The 19914-nt window shown below is 46.6% G+C and overlaps 1 protein-coding gene across 6 annotated transcripts in view; it reads left to right on the top strand.

Annotated features, from left to right (window-relative positions):
• NUMB (NUMB endocytic adaptor protein) overlaps positions 1–19914 on the top strand; it is a 354591-nt gene that overhangs the window by 29618 nt on the left and 305059 nt on the right. For 4 of the 6 annotated variants that reach the window (XM_086937091.1, XM_086937096.1, XM_086937093.1 and 1 more), the window contains exon 2: positions 8135–8255. The exons of the other annotated variants lie outside the window; for them this stretch is intronic. The gene's annotated coding sequence lies outside the window, so the exon portion shown is untranslated. The remainder of the gene's footprint in view (positions 1–8134; positions 8256–19914) is intronic. 6 annotated transcript variants of the gene reach the window in all.

The raw sequence follows: 19914 nt of genomic DNA, 5'->3' as shown, positions 1-19914 counted from the left end.
CTGGCTGACCTTTAAAAAGGCGAATTAGTGCTTTGACAGTTAAAACAAGCGTAGCCAATAAGTCTTGCCTTTGGGACCTTATAAGTTTTTAGCCATACAGCACATTATCCAGGGTGCTGTGCCGCTAGGGATTGAATAGCTATACAATTACAACACCGAGGTTATGCAGTCTGATTCAGGAATGCATGCTTACTTAATACACAGAATGGAAAGTGTATCAATTAAAGTGCTTAGTCTAAAATATTTTGCAAAGGACCCCTGTTTTCCCAAGCCTTTCAATGAGGTGGGTGCCAGGAAGAGGCAGCAAGAACACAGAGTTTGGCGGGCAGTACAGAGCACTGGAAGGAGTGCTAAAACAAGCTATTACCAGCCCTGTTCTATGCAATCAGCCTCCCCAGAACTCCGTAATTAAATTAAACAACAAAAGCAGTCATTTCTGAAATTAGTAGTAAGCAAAGTGCCAAATAAAATGGTACAAGCATGCCAGAAACATTATTATTATTATTCTGAAGTTGAAGCACCTTGGACATCTGTAACCCTAGAATATGCAATCACGAACCCAATTCCACACTCTACTGTGTTTACAGTTTCTGCCTCCACCTCAGACACCTTTAGGCCATTCATTCCACTTCTGTATAAATTCTTCCCCATCCGTACATACCCCAGCCTCCATAACCCACTACCCTGCGCATGCTCGGAAGCGGAGACACTTCCATTGTTGATTTCTATCCTGTTCAAAGGGGATTCATTGACGAGCTTATCCATGGGGGTAGAAAGAAGACTGGGGACACGAAGAGGACAACGAAGAAACCAATTCCCTATCAAATAAATTATAAAACAATAAACGCAGTACAATAAAGATCATTCTATGATGGCCGGGAGGGGAGTGGCGTATTAGAAACTAAATGAGCAGCAGGCAATCGGCCTATAAGCACCGTCTAGGGGACGCTAGTGTGCTATAACAAGAGGCATAAAACTTTTAAATGGGGGGAAAAAAAAAGAGTGCTCCAAGGAACGGTAGTGTGCTATAACGAGAGTGGCCACGGGCAAGTGGGAAACGGCGCAGAACAGTTTAAAGCGTGTGCTACGCTTGGTATATAAAGGTTAAAGAGAGCGCCAAGCTGAGTATGTAAAACAAGCATTGGAAATGCAATAGGTCTCGCATTAGGAAAGTTTGAGCGATTTGGTATTGTAAATGACACTTTTTTATTTATGTGTTGGTTTTGAAAATAGCAAAATTAATAGCTTTGTCAGTTACAATGTCAATAGTTTTAACTTTCGCAAATGTGACACCTATAGCATTTGTAATGCAATGTGTGTTGTATTTACGTGACTTAGATGTATTGATATTACAAATAACAATGGCTTTTAATGTTGTAAATAATTAATACTTAAATAAAAGTTATTGTAATTTATAATGGCAATACCTTAAACGTTTGTAAATAACTTTTGTGAAGATTATGTTCAGTGTATTTTATTGTGACGAAAATCCAAGAACATTGCATTTGCACCTACACACACACAGAGCCACACACACACACACACACACACACACACAAACACACACACACACACACACACACACACACACACACACAGATGTGGTGGTGGTGGATATGGTGGTGGTGGATGTGGTGGTGGTCATGGATGTGGTGTTGGTGGATGCGGTGGTGGTGGATGCGGTGGTGGTGGATGTGGTGGTGGTGGATGCGGTGGTGGTGGATGCGGTGGTGGTGGATGCGGTGGTGGTGGATGCGGTGTTGGTGGATGTGTTGGTGGGTGTGGTGGTGGATGTGGTGGTGGATGTGGTGGTGGATGTGGTGGTGTATGTGGTGGTGGATGCGGTGGTGGATGCGGTGGTGGATGCGGTGGTGGATGCGGTGGTGGATGTGGTGTTGGATGCGGTGGATGTGGTGTTGGATGCGGTGGATGTGGTGTTGGATGCGGTGGTGGTGGTGAAAGGGGTGGTGGATGTGGTGGTGGTGGTGGATGTGGTGGTGGTGGTGGATGTGGTGGTGGTGGTGGATGTGGTGGTGGTGGTGGATGTGGTGGTGGTGGTGGATGTGGCGGTGGTGGTGGTGGATGCGGTGGTGGTGGTGGATGCGGTGGTGGTGGTGGATGCGGTGGTGGTGGTGGATGCGGTGGTGGTGGTGGATGCGGTGGTGGTGGAGGATGCGGTGGTGGTGGTGGATGTGGTGGAGGATGCGGTGGTGGTGGTGGATGTGGTGGTGGTGTGGTGATGGTGGATGTGGTGGTGGTGGTGATGGTGGATGTGGTGGTGGTGGTGGTGGATGCAGTGGATGGGGTGGTGGTGGTGGTGGTGGTGGATGTGGTGGTGGATGGGGTGGTGGTGGATGTGGTGGTGGATGGGGTGGTGGTGGTGGTGGTGGATGTGGTGGTGGATGGGGTGGTGGATGTAGTGGTGGTGGATGTGGTGGTGGGTGTGGTGGATGTGGATGTAGTGGTGGTGGATGTGGATGTGGCGGTGGATGTGGATGTGGCGGTGGATGTGGCGGTGGATGTGGATGTGGCGGTGGATGTGGATGTGGTGGTGCATGTGGAGGTGGATTTGGAGTTGATGGTGGATGGGGTGGTGGTAGTGAATGGGGTGGTGTTGGATGGGGTGGTGGATGTAGTGGTGGATGTAGTGGTGGTGGATGTAGTGGTGGTGGATGTAGTGGTGGTGGATGTAGTGGTGGTGGATGTAGTGGTGGTGGATGTAGTGGCGGTGGATGTGGCGGTGGATGTGGCGGTGGATGTGGCGGTGGATGTGGCGGTGGATGTGGCGTGGATGTGGCGGTGGATGTGGCGGTGGATGTGGTGGTGGAGGTGGATTTGGAGGTGATGGTGGATGGATGCACACATGGATGGATGCAAATGTGAATGGGTGGGTGAATGGATGCATTAGTTTAAGAGTAGGCCAAGGCTGTGTCACTGAAAACTATCCAAGCCGAATTGTGGAGCCCATCAGAAGCTATCAGATCATTTTCATCAACACCCGCCGCTCCCCACCTCCAACTGGGCAATGAGGGCGTGTTTGGTGATGCAAGCAGGAGGAAAAGGTTCAGCTACCTGCGGAACTGTAAACAACACCCATTTGAACAACAGACTAGAAGGAGCCGAACACGAATCAAATACAGCCCACGAAGTCCATATATTACAGTAAAAACACAGTTGAAGGCAAGCAGACATGGGCTGCAGTCTCCAAGGTTGCTTACCCGTAGAATAAACACAGCTCTACACGGGGTAAAATTAGACATTCAGAATAATAAAAAGAAACAAGACGGAGGGCATTGCTGTGAAGAGGGGGGAGGAGAAATGCGTCTTGGCTGCAGCAGGGGGCGGAGCAGGGAGAGCGGCCTTTGAAGTGCACTTTACACGGCCGGCCTCCAACTGGGCAATGAGGGCGTGTTTGGTTATGCAAGCAGGAGGAAAAGGTTCAGCTACCTGCGGTACCGTAAACAACACCCATTTGAACAACAGACTGTCATTATGGAGCACCACGCCACACTTCTTTTGAAATTAAAATTTGATCCGTTTGCGCTAGCAATACCTTTTTAGTTGAAATTTAAAAATGACGCAGAAGGTGGTAGATATTTGGAAAGTGCAGAAATGTGGCTGCAGAATAGCATAATTCCAGTCAAGCTTAACATTGCATACCATAGCCTATACCCTATTTTCAATTCGCACTTGCAGCATAGCACATTTACTCTTTTCAAGTGTCTCATCTTTCTACAATATCCAACCCACTGAACATGAATATTAAAGAGACCCCGTCTCCCATTCACAAGGCATGCACTAGACATCTGCACCAGAATGAGAAGTACAGAGGCTAAGGACCATGTATTAAATGAAGAGCGGAAGGTGCATATCTGAAAGGGTGCAGTGGCACAACAGAGGAGAACAACATCCTGCTCTGTGTTTTCTTTCGACGCTCAGCAGCACCCAACAGTGATCAGACTGGTCAATTTAAACGCAGATAGGGACATAGAGACCAATTATTTTCTAAATAGCACTAAATAAATAAATCTGTGCAAACTGGACAATGTATCCGAGGACAGTAGCGGTTGGTGGTGGCAGTAGCTGCTGGGCGGTGACGTGCGGAGGGGAAGGGTGGGGGGTAGTAATTATGGATTACGGAGGATTACAGGTAAGTAAACATATAAATAAATAAAACGAATTTCTTTGCGTGCACTGCATCGCATTTGGGGATGCAGTGTGCGCAACGAAATTCGTTTTTTTAATGTATATGTTTACTTACATGTAAACCTCCATAATCCATAGATTTCTACCCCCCAACCTGCCCCTCCCCACATCACCGCCGGTAGCTACTCCCACCACCGACCGCTACTGACCGAGGATAAGAGATGAAGATTTCGGTATGCTCTGGGCTGGGACTGCAGAATTGAAAATACTGCAAGTCAGTATATTGCATTGCCAGTGAACATGGCCAGTGTTGAAAACTATCAATGACTCATTTTCACGATAGGTGGGATTCACATGAACACAAAGCGGTACAATAAGTATGTAAAATGTATCAGCTGGTTTGACAAGAATGTTGTTACTTATGAAAAATCGATTTAGGACATGATTTCCCAACACTTGCAGCTCAAATCCAGAATGATAAAGGGAAAGGAGACAAATGTTTGCAATCATGCAGAAAAAAAATAACATAGAAACTGAAGTTCTTTATTATCTGAAATAAGGCACAGCAACATCGAACAGAAAAACTCGGACGCATGTCTTATTTCCCAAGGTGCCCTATTAGAAGTATATTTTACAGAGAGCGTGAGTCTATGCTGTCAGGAACACAATAATGTATCTGCCCAGCATGTGGAGGCTGAAAACTAATCAACGTGCGGGTCTTAAACCTGTTCAAAGATTGCACACAGGCTTTGTGAAAAAACGAGCAAAGTGAAAAACGAATAATAATAAATATATTTTTCAGAGAGCGTGAGTCTATGCTGTCAGGAACACAATAATGTATCTGCCCAGCATGTGGAGGCTCAAAACTAATCAACGTGCGGGTCTTAAACCTGTTCAAAGATTGCATACGGGCTTTGTGAAAAAACAAGCAAAGTGAAAAACGAATAATAATAATCAATGAGTGGAAAAAAAATAATTTGGCTATTTCTTAGGGAATTTACTGGACTTTCTCAATATGTGGATGAAATGCATTTTTCGGTTGATATTATCATAATTTGCAGGCAAAACGGAGTTATGTGGTAATAAAATCTGAGATAAGAATGGGTGCTCTAGATTTTTCGAACAAATGCCCATTATTTTCAGTAAATACATGGAGTATGGAGAGAAAAATTGGTTAGCTTCAGAGGTCAAAATAGGTGAGATCTGTGTGAAAAGATGTTTCACATGCTTTGTTAATTTTATAAAAACAGCCCCCAAGAAATTTGTTTAAAAAACAAGCCTCCCATAATAGTTAAAGCCGACCTTCAGGTGCGTCTGCCTTAAAGCAACAAGGTGGGGGGTCTTTGTGCTGTGAAGCCAAGCAAGGGTCAGAGTATTAAAAATGAAAAACAAGCAGTATAAAAATTGCAACAACAAACAAGGAAGAGGGAAAGAAAGGATGGAGGCTGACGGGCCAAAAGAAGGAAAGAACGAAGGAAGAAAGGGAGCAGGGTGAACAGGGCACGCTGAAGGGCGAGGGAGGCGAGGGAGGGAGGAGAAATGCGAGAAACGTGTGAAGCAGGGGGCGGGGGTAGCGGTTACCTTTAAAGTGAAGCTAAGCTTCACTTCAAAGGCTTGTTGGCACAGTGCACGCTGGGGGATGACTGTGGGAGGGGGGCTGGTGTCTGTGCACGCGCTTTTTATGGCAATGCGCATGCGCATTGAGCGAGCTTTCACGGGCACTGCAAGAAATCGCCTGGGAATCACCTGATCTCGGTAAGCTCTGTTTAAGCCACTTTATATCGAGCTCCCGCTCAATGCGCATGCGCATTGAGATAGGTCGCTCGACCTAATAAAGCGCAGTGTCCATTAAGGAGGTGCTGCGCAAAGCCATGAAAGGACTGCTACAATGTGCAACAAAGTAGTGCACAAAGACCAAAGGAAAAACACTCCAGCGAAAGGATACAAGTAACAGGCAGGTACGCTAGGGGAGGAGTAACACAGCAGAAGGTGGGACAAGTTAAGTTAATAAACAAATCAAAATCCAACTTTAACTCCTTAAGAGCGTCGAACGTTCAGCGCCCAGTGCTGATCGTTCGAATAACGGGTGCTGGCCCGTCTGCCAACGGTCGTGCGCAGCACTGGCAAGGTAGTGCTCGCGACGACCGTTGGCCGACGGCAGCACTTAAAGGGTTAACACTCATGTAAACACATCAGCAGCGAGGGGGAGAGTGAAACCCCACATATTGAACACAGCATGCCTCGCAGAGCAGGGCATGTGCGCTGCTAGGCTCGACCTAAAAAACAGATACTATTGATTTCAATACAAAGCACTTTAGAACCAGTTTTGCAAAGTTGTTCAAGACTAGAACTTTTTTTTGCCAATTCTCAAATTCTTTCTGTGAAATGACTATGAGCTAATAAAACATTTGTAATTACATCTTCAGAAAGATGCTGCTGTCTGACTGTTGACCATAGGGATGTTTTCAGTTTGCTCGTTGGACGGTGCAGCATAAGTTTTTTTTTTTTTTTTTTTTTTTTGGCCACGCACATGCACAGGTCTCAGAATACTGATCTGAGTGGGTTAACCACCTAATTTCAAAATGTGTGTCTGGCAAGTTTCAGGTTTTAATGCTAGTGCATCTTTCATTCCTCCTGCGGTTAAATACACGACTTCCAATCAGTTGACAGTAGTACTACCTATTAATTACTCTGTCCGGTATCTGCACTATTTTAAACCAAAATAAAATCTTTGTTGTTAGCACTGCAATTAGAGCATATCTTATATGAGATGACAGCTACATCCATGTATGAAGCCAAAAGGCCTAGAACACTGGCAGAAAAGGTACTTGCCTTGGAATAGCTTACAATAAATGGTGTTCTAGCACGCAAAGGATGTAAGTTCCAGAACACACAGAATATGTGGCTGATGGGTAAAGTTCTGCAAAAAAGAGTGCCTCTTTATAGTATATGTTGTAATAACAACACGTATGCTTTGTTATGTTCTTAAGCCCCCAGCACAAAGTGTGAAATCCACTAAAAATATGAATGTTGTGTGGTTGCGGTTTTTTTGTGTTTTTTAATCCTGCAAGGACAACGTGCATTATAAAATGCAATATTTGTTATTAATGTCTCCACAATTCTTTTGAGAAGAAGGTAGTCTCTGTAAGAGCTGTTCATAAATGTCTTTAATAATTATAATAGTTAGCCTGGCCAGGGAAATGGACAACCTTGAATGGGGCACAAGAGAGACAGCACACAGACATGATTACCAGTCACTGGAACAAGTAGTAAACAAAGTAGTGTTTTCATTGTGCAACATTTTTTGCATTGTGACCTATGATACACTATATCGGAATGCTGCTGCTTTTGTGAGACCCAGGCTAACTTTGAAAGCAGAATAAGTTTTCCAAGCATTCTGATTCCAAACTACACTAGAGTGAAGAGGCAGTACACAGTGATGCAATACCTACACAAGGACATGCAGGTGTACTACTTCAGCATACACACCATTCCTGTTAAAAAAAACACACAAGATATACATTAAAGCAAATTCTACATCTGTTTTACAATGCACTCCAAGTACATGATCATATAGGCTTTTGCTTTAGGTGGAAGAGGTATACCGCTGGTTAGGCGTATAATATATATTCAGGCTTGGTTTAACTGTCTCTCCGTCTTGCCACAGATCAGGTGGCAGACACCTTTGCTAGGCCTCAGGTGATCATGATCACACACCGAAGGAAATGAGCCACAGCCCATCATCTCTGCCCAGTTTCTTCTAAAGTTGCCACCGGCTCTGTTCAGGGCATAAGGGCAGCTATTACATTTATTGAAAACCTATGCATGCTAGATATAAGTTGTTGTTATTTATAAGGTGCAATGAGTGCCCTAAGGCATCTTGGCACTGAACTAACCAACCAAATTTGAACAGATATGAAGATAATTAATAAATCCTATTCATTTTGGAAGCCTTCCTAAACAAAGAATGTTCCTCTATTTTGCACAGGGCATAATGGAGTATATTCGAAACGGAGGAAGCCACTAAAGAGAAGGAACATCCCACTCTTTCCACAACGAGCCTTTCTAAATCGTGGGACTGATAGCAGGAGAGAAGAGTCGCAATAAAGGTATCGTTTAGACTTGGAAGCAAACACATAAACACCATGGGGGTTGTTTCATAATATGCAAAGTAGTGTGCCTATCTACCTGTATGGATACGATTCTGATAGAAGGAAGCACTAAGACATGTTTGGAGATGAAGACCATGATTTCAGTTGTTGTAGTATTTGGGCTATAATGAGTGCAAATTGTAATTACTGCTATTCTTCTGTTCGCCATTTAATGGTTGAGGTGGGAAACTCAAGAGAAGTTAAACCTAACAAGTGGAGTCTGTATTTCCACATAGTTTTCGGCATACTTTTCATTTATAGCTCATAGTTTCTTTCTTTGTTACAAAATTCTGCAATTTTCCCCAAAAAGACTGAAGAAATATATAACTGATGCTGGATTCATCTGTGCCTGGATCAGAATTTTTAAAGCACAACTTTGAATCCGGGTCTAAGTAAAATATGTATGTTTATTAAAGGGAGGGATACGGTATGTCAATTATTTGTCTTGCTCTGTATTGCCATTATTAGGACTCCCAGTGCTGTAGGGTTTGAATGTAGTATTTTATTGTACTTGTATTTATACAGTTCTTCATACTGCTAACAAGCTGCGAAAGCGAGTTTGGGGACCTGTAGTATGCTACTTTTGGGAGGGCAATAGATGGAACAGTGCATGTTTGTCATGTGGTTTATATGAGGAATGTTTTGATTTCAAGACCTGAGTTATGCTCCTAATAGGTTGTTTTGCTATGCCTCGGCATGAATTTGAAGTGAAAATGAGTGAGAGATAGGTTGCAGTAATTTTACCTGCTGGGTTTTCCAGCTGGTAAAAACTAGTTGGTTGTTCCTACACCAATTAAATACAAAAGATCAATGCCTTACACAAGAAACCCAAGGCGGACCCCAAGGACCTCAAGAACTTCCGGCTCATCTCCCTGCTCCCATTCCCGGTGAAGGTCATCGAGAAGACCGTCAACAAACAACTGACCTGCTACTTCGAGGAAAACAGCATCCTGAACCTATCTCAGTCCGGGTTCCGCAGCAACCACAGCACCGAAACTTCCTCATCGCCGCCACCGATGACATCAGGACCCTGCTAGACAACGGAGAAACCGCGGCCCACATCCTCCTGGAACTGTCAGCCGCCTTCGACGCAGTCTGCCACCGCACCAGCCTTCGACACAGTCTGCCACCGCACACTACGAACACGCCTCCACGACGCCGAGATCCAAGAAAAGGCCCTGGACTGGACCACCTTCTTCCTCTCTGGCAGAACACAGAGCGTCTGCCTTCCTCCCCCCCCCCCCCCCCCCCCCCCTTCCTCTCCGAAGCCACTGAGATCATCTGCGGCGTACCCCAGGGCTCATCCCTCAGCCCAACGCTGTTCATCATCTACATTGCACCGCTCGCCCACGTTGCACGACCGCACGACCTCAACATCATCTCTTATGCCGATGACATCCAGCTGATCCTTTCCCTCACCAAGGACTCCCACACCACCAAAACCAGCCTCCACGAAGGAATGAAGGCCGTCGCCGAATGGATGAGAAACAGCCGACTGTAGCTGAACTCTGACAAGACGGAGGTCCTCATCCTCGGATCCACCCCTTCGGCCTGGGACGACTCCTGGTGGCCAACCGCACTGGGAGCAGCTCCAACACCCACCGACCACGCACGCAACCTAGGGGTCATCCTCTACTCTACCCTCTCCATGACCAAGCAGGTAAACGCCGTCTCTTCCTCCCGCTACAACACCCTCTGCATGCTCTGCAAGATCTAAAAGTGGATCCCCACCGAAACTAGAAGAACGGTCACCCAAGCTCTCGTCAGCAGCTGGTTGGACTACGGAAACGCCCTCTACGCAGGAGCCTCAGCCAAACTGCTTCAACGCATCCAGAGAGCCTCTGCTCACCTGATCCTCAACATCTCTCGCCGCAGCCACATTAGATCCCACCTGAGAGACCTGCACTGCCTCCCCTTCAACAAGAGGATAACCTTTAAGCTCTTCACCCACGCACACAAGGCACTCTACAACGCCGGACCAGCGTATCGCAACAGACGACTCCGCTTCTACACCCCCACACGCCAGCTCCGCTCCGCCGACCTCTCCCTCGCCACAGTCCCCCAGCATCCAATGAGCCATCTCCGGCGGCAGATCTTTCTCCCACCTCGCCGCAAAGACCTGGACCACACTCCTCATCCACCTACGGCAGACCCAAGACCTGCTGACCTTCAGACTCCTCAAGACCTGGCTTTTCGAGCAGTAGTAGCGTTTCCTACCCCCCTAGCGCCTTGAGACCCTCACAGGTAAGTAGTGCGCTTTACAAATGCTTTGATTGATTGAAAGCAGGAACAAGGGCCTCTTAAAATTGTGCAGCACGGAATCCCACACTGGAATTCTGCTCCCCACATTTCCCAATCTGGACCCATGGGCAACTTGCAACTGGACGGATAAGACTGAGATCGTGACCCCATGATTCACGAGAACCAATTTAAAAAAAACCTTCTCTACCTAAACTATAAATGGCCTTGGATGACCTCAGTGGCTGAAGTGGGCAGGATGTATTAGGAACGTCACTCCCAATCTTTTTTTACATAGACCTCATACTTTTTTTTTGGTTGGTTGATAGCTTTATTTCGATATGTGTATATCATAAAAGCATTTACATAACAAGTTTAAAAACAGCACATCGATAAGCAAAAAGACTGAACATTAAGATTAAGAAGTAAGAAAAAGTGGCAATTGATCAGAATAAATTAGTTAAAAAGGGATTAAATTGAAATAGACAGTCTTTTTAAACGGATCAACCAAGCCCATTTTAAAAATTTAGATACTGCACAAACAATAGGAGGGGTAGTGTCCGTTAATAAAATCCGTAGAGCCACCAAACACTCTCGGGTGCCCAATTCTCTACAAATTGGTTTGAGCCAGTGGGATCTAGGTCTCACATAGTCCGGGCATTCGAAGAGAAAGTGTGCCACAGTTTCGGGTCTTTCAGAACATAAAGCGCAGTGGCGTGATGCCTGCTTGGGCGTGTTCCATCTGGAGAGGAGATCGGCAAGGGGTAGGGTCCCTAGTCTAAATTTAATGTACAGCGCCCGGTCCATGGGGATGGTAATAACGTCTAAATATGGCTCAAAAGCAACAACGTCTTTAATTTCCAAGAAGGCTGCGGTAGAGTTGCAGTGACGCTGATTGCTGATGAGCTTGACTGAGACCCATTCCCAATAAAGTTTTTTTAGGGTCTCCTTTGGAGGTGATGAGTGTGTAAACCAACAGGAGTCCAAGCCCAGGTCCCCGAGCAGATGTTTGATGTCCCTAAGCCATTTTATCTTTTGCCAACCATCTGAGTGCATCACCTCTGCCAGCCCATCTGCATAAGATTTTAGTTCAGGGACCCTCCACAAGCGGGCCCAGAGCAGGAGTGGTCGGAGGCGAGCCTGGTCCTTGATTGACTTACAACCTGTATCCAGGAGCACCGGGACTGTCGGGGTGCTTGTTGGGATAGCCAACAGGTCCTTGATGAATTTATTTTCTGCCTTGGTCAGGGGCTCCGTGTTGCCTAGGCCCCATAGCTCTGCTCCGTAGAGTGATGCGGTTACTGCATGAGCTTTGTAGATATCTATTATCGGAGCTACACAATGTTTTGATGAATTGTTATACTCCTTTAACAGAGCTCCCCCTACCCTTTTATGGCCCACAGTCAGTTTGTTAATGTGGGGGGTCCAGCTCAATGCGTCACTCAAACGGATTCCCAGATAGTCAAATTCTGGCACTCTTTCGAGGGGGATTGAGTTCAGGATTGGTGGGCGGCCAAGTTTGCGGGGAGGGTGCATGATTAGATACTTCGTTTTGTCCCCATTAATGACAAGTCCTCTGTTAACGCAAAAGTCCTGGAAGCGGTTTAGGAGTTTTTGTAGACCTTGAGGGGTTTTCGAAATGAGGGTGTCGTCGGCAAACAGCAGGGTTGGAATCTTTACGCCGCCCAGTGTGGGGGCGTCTGCTGGTTCTTCAAGCAAATACTCTACCACCCCATTCACATAGAGAGAGAATAGGGTGGGGGCTAGAACACAGCCCTGCCGAACACCCCTCTCAACCGGGATCTTATCGGTCTTTTCCCCGTTCAAACCCCATCTAACCTGGGCATAGTTGGCATTATGCAGTTTGATGAGGAGATTTAGAATGTAAGGGAGCATTCCGAGACCATACAACACCCTCCAGAGTTCCTCCCTGGGAACCAGGTCAAAGGCAGTCTTCAAGTCTTTAAATGCCAGGTAAAGACTGCCCTTGCCCAGTTCCGCCACCTTCCAGTATAGTAACAAAAGTCTAAAGACTTGTTCAATTGTTCCTGTGCCTGAGCGGAACCCAGCTTGCATTTCAGACAGGATGTGGTTATCATCCACCCATTGGAGAATCCTCCCCAGAATAGCTTTCCCCGCCAGCTTCTGTGTGGAGTCTATAAGGCTTATTGGCCTGTAGTTCCCTGGTAGGTCCCGACTACCCTTTTTAAAAATCGGGACTACCTCTGCCCCTTTCCAGGACTCTGGCACTGATCCACCCTCAATAATTGCATTCAGGAGTGCAGAGATCAGCACCCCCCCATTCGTCTGGATAAGCTCGAAGGAGGTCCCCAGGTAACCCGTCCGGGCCAGCTGCTTTTAGTGGTATAAGAGTTTTTATCAAGTTCGTAACCTCCCTTGCGGAAAACAAGTCCAAATCTCTGTCCAAGGTATAGGGGGGAAGGGTAAAAGGGTCGTTTAGCGTTCCTTCTGCGGCAGAATAAAGAGCCATAAAGTGATTGAACCACGACTGGGCAGTAATTGTGCATGTCCTCAAGGTGTCATCGGGACGGTTCCTACTGCCCACCAGGCCCCAAAACCCTTTTTTTAAAAACCCATTCCAGAACGGATAATGCTGACCTTCAGGTGTCTCTGACTGAAAGGGAAGGGTGGTCTCTAGTTCTGCGAAGCTAAGGTAGCAGCAGACAGCAAAAGAAGAAACGAGCCATCTCGCCAGGGTGCCTGCTACCTTAAAAAAAATTAAATGTGTGCAATTGATTCTTCAGCAAATCTAGAGGCTGCTTGTAAACTAGCTTTTTATCGATGGAGTCATTTGAGGCTTTATGGTGACAAAGGTTTATTATTTTTGAGAAGAATTGTAAGGGTGTTATCAGCTGTGTTCTGGAGTTTGTTCTTTTAATGCAAACTTATTTAAAAAGTTTGCACTCCATATAGTTTGATTGCCACAAATATGTATTTTAACACACTTGTTTTATGTTAAACTCGAAGGACTTGATGTACCAAATATACTTTGGCAAAAAGTGGTTGTAAATTGCACCACTAAGTTTTGCAAACGGAAAAGAATTTTGTGAGCCGATCTCTGTATTAATGTCTGTCGGCAAAACTACAAATCATAGTGGGTCACAGTCTGACCCATCTCTTCCCTAGTCACGAAGTAGGGCATACATTGCATCTTATCTTGAATGGATGCCATCACAGGGACGAATAGTGGCCAGCTGCGGTCAGCAGATCACCATGTCTGTGATCGCATTTCAATAAAGTAATTAATTTGTTTTCTTTTTTTTATTCCAGCATCATTTTCTTAATGGAAACGGGGCTGCGTTAATGAAACAAGACTCATTTTTGTTTCAAGTTTGACAGAGTTGACAGTGGCCTCTTGGGCCACTGCCTACTCCCCAACACACTTTTTCTTCTTTTACATTCACCTTTTGATAATCTATTACCCCAACTCAGGAATCCGTAACTTTTCATTGTTTTGTGACTGGATTTGGGTTGCAAACATTGACACGCACCATAACGAATTGCTATTTAGAAGGATGCTCTAAACGCACCCCTTCCAACGTGATTCATTATGCCTTTCTAAACCCATTTTGCAATCAAATCTTAAAGTGTTAAATACATTTTTTTTAAAAAAAAGCCAGTTAGTGTCTGCAGACCCCGCGATTTTGCAAATTGCAGGCGTTATGACCGCATAATGCCTTGTACATCAGGGCCATTATTTCATTTCTTAGCACGTTTTTCTGCAATCTATCTAATAGAGTTTGTGATGCAGTTTTAAAATAATGGCGGGAATATATCCCGTGCTTTCAGTCGTGGGCTGGACTTTCTTGAACTATAATTATAGGTCACTCTTTCCAGGTGCACCGACCTGGATTTAGTTGTGTGATTGTCTGGTTAAACACGCAGACATCTGTACTGGTAGCTTTAACCAATTGCGCTTTGAAAACCTAAAACGTGACTGGAGGTGGGTGGTGGGGAAGAAGGGGGGGGGGGGCGGTAGCCCTTTTAGCCCAATGGGTGCTCCGGCGCCTGGAGTGTTGCATCATTTGGGCCCAGAGGCTGGGCGCGGAGGTGCCATGCATCTGGCTCTGTCTCTCACTCTCCTGTATCCATCTATGTGCTTGAAAGCTGTAGCTGCACCTGATGTTCCCTGAATCTACCCTCCTGTTAGTGCTCGCCACAGACACTGCAGTGCTCATCTGCCCCTGTTCTTTGTGAAGCTTGCAGCTCTGTGTGTGCTGTGCAGCCCCACGCCTGGCTTTGGCATTGTTTGTTTGTTCTGATACCGTAGCCCGACTGCTGCTGAGACGGGCTCTGGTGACACGGTGACGAGGCAGAGCCTAGTTACCATGGAGTCCCCAAGGGATCCCTGCTCTGCTGACCCACAGGTGTCTCTTCGGCGTGTGCCTTCGCCCGGAGGAGCTTCCGTCCTCACAGTAGCATCGTCAGAGGAGGGAGGGCGCGTCCCTGTACTCCTTACCCAGCCCCTCTGCTCGTATTCGAAGGCCGAAGGGGCGTTTCAGACCCGTGAACTCGTTCTCTCTCTCATCTTGTATCTCTAGGGTGTACCAAGGTTGCCGTGGACCCCGATGCAAACAGAAAATGGACCTTCCCATTTCTTGTTGAGTTATAAAAGACCGCAATCCTCGGGGATCAACGAGTCTCCCTGGTGCCACTGCACGCGCTGAGCCCCAAATAACTACGTCCCTCTTCTCAGAACCGACACACAGGCCCGTTCCGGCACGTGTGCCGCTCACATCTCTATGGCTTCAGCGCTGCGAGGTCCGTGACTGAGAACGGTCTCTAAATTCCCTCCAGACGTCTTTCATATCAGCTGGCATTCCCGAGCCGTGGAATGGAAGGCGCAGCCCACAACCACGCTGTAAACAAAATAGTGAACTGGCCCGGGGGCGAGGAGGCTGAAAGAAAGGCTGTCTTTATCACGGTAGTTGTTGATGGGACGTGCTGTGCTAAGGAGAGCACGTCGCCACACGTGGGATGCGCCACTGCATAGCATGCGAGATGGCGCTAAGAGACAGAGGCGCTTCAGGGCGTTGGACGAATGGAGAAGGGAGCTGGCACAGTGCATACACACCGGAAACAGCAAGGCTGCTGCACACAGGGAAAGCTCTCCAGCGCTTACTACTTCTCTGCGCTAGGGAAGGACACGGAGATGAAGCTACCTAGGAGGGAAAGCTCTCCACCGCTTAATACTTGTGTGCGCTGCACTGTGCTAGGGAAGGACACAACATCTGGGTGAAATGTAGCTGCCTAGGAGGGAAAGCTCTCCACCGCTTAATACTTGTGTGCACTACACTGTGCTAGGAAAGCCCATGACATGTGGGTGAGATTAAGCTTCCTAGGAGGGAATGCTCCTCGGCACTTACTACTTCTGTGCGCTACACTGTGCTAGGGGAGCACACGCCATCTGTGTGAGATGAAGCTCATAGGAGGGAAAGCTCTCAATCACTTATTACTTACCTGCGCTACACTGTGCTTGTGTACACTACACTGTGCTAGGGAAGGACACGACGCCTGGTGTAAGATGGAGCTACATAGGAGGGAAAGCTCTCCACCGCTTCATACTTGTGTGTACTGCACTGCTAGGGAAGGACACGCCATCTGGGTGAGATGAAGCTGCCTAGGGGGGAAAGCTCTCCAGCCCTTACTACTTGTGTGTTACACTGTGCTAGGAAGGCCCAACATGGTGAGATGAAGCTTCCTAGGAGGGATAGCTCTCCACCGCTTATTACTTGTGTGAGCTACACTGTGCTAGGAAGGCCCGACATGGTGAGATGAAGCTGCCTAGGAGGGAAAACTCTCCGCTTGTGTGCGCTACACTGTTCTAGGGAAAGACACAACATCTGGGTGAGATGAAGCTGCCTAGGAGGGAAAGCTCTCCAGCCCTTACTACTTGTGTGTGGTACACTGTGCCAGGGAAGGGCACGACATGTGGGTGAGATGAAGCTCTGTAGAAGGGAAAGCTCTCCAGCACTTACTACTTGGGTGAGTTACACTGTTTTAAGGAAGGGCTCGACGCCTGGTGTGAGATGGAGCAGTGTAGGAGGGAAAGGTTTTCCCTGCTACAGGGTATACACACCAGAAACTGCCAGGTTAAAGCTCATTGTAGCAGTTGAGCTGGAGCTGGGAAAACTCTCCAGGATATTCTACTTGCATTTAGTTAGAGTTGGGCAAGCCAGCAAATTATTCGAGAGAGCCGAGCCAGAACCGAGCCAAGGGTCTGGCTCGGATCTTATACCACATGCATGAGCCGAACCCTCAAAATATTTTCTACATAAATTATACAATTCACTTAAAATATATAAAAATCTCTTCAAAATGCAAAATACTGTATTTCTTTAACACGTGGAAGCTTAGACACTAATAGGGCACATTACAGCACTGCTTTGAAAACTATTTATTAAAAGTGATAGTTTTGTATGACTAGAAGTCTGAACTCACTTATTTGAAAATGCGTTAATATGCGATATTGTAGAATTTTTTTGGGGTAAAATAAAATATTTCCCTAAAATAAGAGTTTGTGAGAAAGCTGCAATGTATCCAGGTTTTCTTTTTTTTGTGTGTCTACATATCAGCAAGTAAATGGTTTTCTGTGTGTCTTTTCTTATGTTAAGACTTTGTACCTCTTAGTTTTTTTTCTGAAGTTTTTATGTCGAGCCTAGGAAACACCTGTGATATCTCTTCGAGACATGCTGTATTCACTCTGTGCACTTACAGCCCGCCCATAGGCTAGTTATTTGCTGGCTCCATTGTCACTCTCCCATTCTTTCTTCCCATTTGTTTATGGCATGCATTTGCCATGCCTCTTTCAGTATTTATCCTTCCCCCAAGAGCAGGGACCAAGTACAAGATCACTCCAGTAGTTAGCATTATAGCATGTGTTTTTCCGAACTACTTTTTTTTGGCTGAAAAGGAATTAATACAATCGCATGGTGCTTGCTTTCATGTGTCACCATCGCGGCCACATCAGGAGGCCACGCTCCTTTTATTGGACCAGCACGGCGCCCGCGTCATTGCTGCCACGCTTCATGGTTCAGCATGGCGGCCGTGCACCTAACTTTTATCTAAACTGCAGAGAGTCTGCAGCATTTGGTTGCATTTTGGGCTGTGTAGGAGATGGGGAGGCTGGAGGTTGTCAGCCGCAAAAGCAGCGCCTTTCCGGGCAAGCTTTTCATTTCACAAGAAGCGACTGGAGAGCCGCGTGCCTTTTCGCTGGAGATATCGGTCCTGGTCGCCGTCTTCTTTCCTTGGCTACTGCTCCCCTGGTAGTGGCGCTGCCAACATCACCCTAACCACTGTGTCTGTCAAAAACGTAAAAAAATATTACGACGGCCGGAAGCTAACGGCCGTAGGAGGAGTCCCGATGATGTGTGGCTGCGCGCGCATCTCTCCAGTGATGTTCTCTCTGTAGCGGATTTGGCAGTGTCGACGATGTCGGCGGACCGATAGCAGCATTTTCTTCCCTCAGTTCGTTAAGCGGAGCTTTCTATGATTTCCGCATCTCCCTACCCTACCTGTATTTTGAAGATTACTCCGGGAAGTGGGGCAATAGCAAGCAGCCACACGGTAAGACCGGGACCGGTACAGAGACTGCAACGGCAGGCGCAGAGGTGCAGAGGCTGAAACAGGGTCAACGTGGTGAGAAAGGCATTTTTTTTGTTCTCTCCAATGGTGTGTTTAAACACACCTTATTCAGTGTTCCTGCATGCCCGGAAACCCGCGGAGCTGCTGGGTTGCAGATTACTTGTAGCTGCAAGGGAGTGGAAGAGGATCAGTCCATGTGTGTCTGGTAGCGTTTCCGGTAGGGCGAGGCAAGGGGACCTGACCCCGCATAGAACAGCAGGCACATTAATAATAACTACCGCAACTGCTTTACCCCTCCCTCATGGTGCCAATACACTACATGATTTTGGTATTAGGATAGGAGAAGGGGAAGAGAGTGAGTGCAGGGGTAGGAATTTTGTGTTGCCATTCGCATTATTAGAGGAGTGCCCCACGAATGTTTGTAGCTGCAGCCCAAATATCCTTGAAGGGAGATTAAACAGCCCGGTGTGCATGGATAACAGGGAAGAGGTGGAGGCTGAAGTGGTGGAGTGGGTTCAATCTGCAGATAGCCTGATTAAAACTAAAACTGATGCTGAAACAGTTAAAACAGACGCCTCATCTAAAGCTAAAGTTGGACGATATACACTTCGGAGTAGAGCCCTGGTTGACATCCCTGTATTACCTGAGTCAGCCAAGAGAGTGCCACAGGTGTTGGAAGTGAAAGGGAAAGGGAAGGCAGCTATCAGGCATACAAAGCAGAGGTGTGATACGCAAGAGTCTCCCCGAGAACCACTAGATTCCTCTGAAGGGAGAAAGCAGAAGAACAGAAAGCAGAGAAAGACTGGTTCCGCAACCAATTTAAAAATGACTCCGTCTTTAAAATCTTACTATAAAATTTGCGGTACTACCTCTACTTCCTCTTCTCTAGCATCTTCTTCTACTAAGCGGGAGATGGCTGCTAAAGGGTCTTTAGATTCTACCACCTTATTGGCCCCCTCTACAGCCCTTAATGCATCAACGACCTTGATTGCCTCCACTGCCTTAACAGAAGCATATGTGAATAAAGCCTTGGACCAGGGGCTCCCAGGGACATTAAACCCCATGGCTACCATCTCCAGTACAACTATTACTCCCATTACTTCTGGTATTGATAGTTTCAAAAGCGCCACTTGTACTGTAGCGGAGATTCCTCTGCTTAGTCCACTGGAGGAGTATGTAGAAGTTCATCCTTCTATCGAGCTCTCAAATAGCTTCTCAGCCCTCGAATTGAGGGACTTGGATATGGATATGGATATGGATATGGATATGGATATGGAGAACCCGCTCGGCACGCTTGGTGAACCCGATACTGTGGTTAAGATGGGAGCTAGAGCCAAGGATCTTACGAGCCGAGGGAAAGAACTACATGGGGAAAGTTCCACGACTCAAGCTTCTGAAGTTCATCCTGAACCTTTGAGCCTGTCGCATGTCTCGTTTGAAAACCCCGGATCACTGGCTGACATTTTACTGTGTATACGAGACAATATAGGAAGGAGATTTGATGATATTGGTAGGAGATTCTCTACATCAGAAGCTAACCAGGAGGCGATCCAAGCTTCCTGTGACCTTTTGTCTCAAAGTGGAGGCTGTCTCTAAAAGAACTGAGATGCTTGAGACCGAGATGCCAAAAATTAAAGCGAGTATAAACTCCTCCTCCACAATGGTTAAAAAATTGACCCAGCAAAATCAAGAGTTATATGATGAGATAGAGAGGTTGGAAAATCACTCTAGAAAAAATAATCTAAAGCTTTTGAATGTCCCAGAAGATATTGAG

Source organism: Lissotriton vulgaris, chromosome 9, assembly GCF_964263255.1.
Source record: "Lissotriton vulgaris chromosome 9, aLisVul1.2, whole genome shotgun sequence".
Lineage (NCBI taxonomy): Eukaryota > Metazoa > Chordata > Amphibia > Caudata > Salamandridae > Lissotriton > Lissotriton vulgaris.
This window is presented reverse-complemented; position numbering and strand designations above follow the sequence as displayed.